General features: G+C 46.3%; 2 non-coding genes across 2 annotated transcripts; both read left to right on the forward strand.

Annotated features, from left to right (window-relative positions):
• The first annotated feature begins 668 nt into the window (after nt 1-668).
• Nucleotides 669-741, forward strand: trnak-cuu (transfer RNA lysine (anticodon CUU)). Its single transcript has one exon. It is a non-coding gene; the product is annotated as a tRNA-Lys (tRNA).
• An 826-nt stretch (nt 742-1,567) lies between these two features.
• Nucleotides 1,568-1,640, forward strand: trnak-cuu (transfer RNA lysine (anticodon CUU)). Its single transcript has one exon. It is a non-coding gene; the product is annotated as a tRNA-Lys (tRNA).
• The last annotated feature ends 525 nt before the right edge of the window (nt 1,641-2,165 follow it).

Here is a 2,165-nt window from a genome sequence, read left to right on the forward strand (position 1 = left end):
TCGGTGAAGTTGTGCCAGAAACCACTTTCTACCTCATGGAAATGCTATACTGACAACTTTCAAAAGAGGTCATCAGTCCTCCAATCACTTTCCCACAGATGTGTTGGACACATTACTGCAATGTGTTGCTGCTTTGAAAGCTGGAACTTCTCTAAACATGTACCCATTGAACTCCTGACTGAATTTAGAGTTTCATTTGTGAGGATGGCCCATTGGTCTAAGGGCCCTAACACACCAGGCCCAGAGTCAACCTTCGGCCACTGTCACTGAGTGTCTGTGGCCTTAGCTTTTTGGTGTGTCCATGGTCAGTGACACTAGTCAGCCTTTGTCCTCGGCTTTTCAGCCAATTGAGCACGTTGAATCAACAGCGGAGCCCTTGGATTTAACTCAGTTGGATGCAAAAGTCCAAGGGCTCCGCTGTTGATTCAACGTGCTAAATTGGCCGAAAAGCCAGGCACAAGGACTGACTAGTTTCAATGACAACAGACACACCGCAAAAGTCCAGCTGAGTGAAGGTTCTCAGCCCACTGCAGTTAATGACTATGTCTGCAACAAAACAATCCATCAATATTTCTGGGAATCAACCAAGATATCCAACTTGGTTTGGGCTCTTAGGCCATTATTATTAATCCAGCCATGAAATCTGATCCATTTTTATCACAAATGTCGCCCGGCTAGCTCAGTCGGTAGAGCATGAGACTCTTAATCTCAGGGTCGTGGGTTCGAGCCCCACGTTGGGCGAATGAGCTTTAGCCCGAGATTTAACCTGACACCAATGGATTATTGGAAGTGCTATACTGACAACTTTCAAAAAAGGTCATCAGTCCTCCAATCACTTTCCCACAGATGTGTTGGACACATTACTGCAATGTGTTGCTGCTTTGAAAGCTGGAACTTCTCTAAACATGTACCCATTGAACTCCTGACTGAATTTAGAGTTTCATTTGTGAGGATGACCTGTTGCTCAAAGGACCCTGTCGCACCATGCCGAAAGCTGACCATCAGCCGCTGTCAGTGAGTGGGTGTTTCTCAAAGTCAAGGGAGGATCCTCTAAACATGTAACCATTGAAGTCCTAACTGAATTCAGAGTTTCATTTGTGAGGATGACCCATTGGTCTAAGGGCCCTAACACACCAGGCCCAGAGTCAACCTTCGGCCACTGTCACTGAGTGTCTGTGGCCTTAGCTTTTTGGTGTGTCCATGGTCAGTGACACTAGTCAGCCTTTGTCCTCAGCTTTTCAGCCAATTGAGCACATTGAATCAACAGCGGAGCCCTTGGACTTAACTCAGTTGGATGCAAAAGTCCAAGGGCTCCAGTGTTGATTCAACGTGCTAAATTGGCCGAAAAGCCAGGCACAAGGACTGACTAGTTTCAATGACAACGGACACACTGCAAAAGTCAGGTTGAGTGAAGGTTCTCAGCCCACTGCAGTTAATGACTGTGTCTGCAACAAAACAATCCATCAGTATTTCTGGGAATCAACCAAGATATCCAACTTGGTTTGCGCTTTTAGGCCATTATTATTAATCCAGCCACGAAATCTGAAACATTTTTGTCACAAATGTCGCCCGGCTAGCTCAGTCGGTAGAGCATGAGACTCTTAATCTCAGGGTCGTGGGTTCGAGCCCCACATTGGGCGAATGAGCTTTAGCCCAAGATTTAACCTGACACCAATGGGTTATTGGAAGTGCTATACCGACAACTTTCAAAAGAGGTCATCAGTCCTCAAATCACTTTTCCACAGAAGTGTTGGACACATTACTGCAATGTGTTGCTGCTTTGAAAGCTGGAACTTCTCTAAACATGTACCCATTGAACTCCTGACTGAATTTAGAGTTTCATTTGTGAGGATGACCTGTTGCTCAAAGGACCCTGTCGCACCATGCCGAAAGCTGACCATCAGCCGCTGTCAGTGAGTGGGTGTTTCTCAAAGTCAAGGGAGGATCCTCTAAACATGTAACCATTGAAGTCCTAACTGAATTCAGAGTTTCATTTGTGAGGATGGCCCATTGGTCTAAGGGCCCTAACACACCAGGCCCAGAGTCAACCTTCGGCCACTGTCACTGAGTGTCTGTGGCCTTAGCTTTTTGGTGTGTCCATGGTCAGTGACACTAGTCAGCCTTTGTCCTCGGCTTTTCAGCCAATTGAGCACGTTGAATCAACA

This window comes from Epinephelus moara, unplaced genomic scaffold, assembly GCF_006386435.1.
Source record: "Epinephelus moara isolate mb unplaced genomic scaffold, YSFRI_EMoa_1.0 scaffold1020, whole genome shotgun sequence".
In the NCBI taxonomy this organism is placed as follows: domain Eukaryota; kingdom Metazoa; phylum Chordata; class Actinopteri; order Perciformes; family Serranidae; genus Epinephelus; species Epinephelus moara.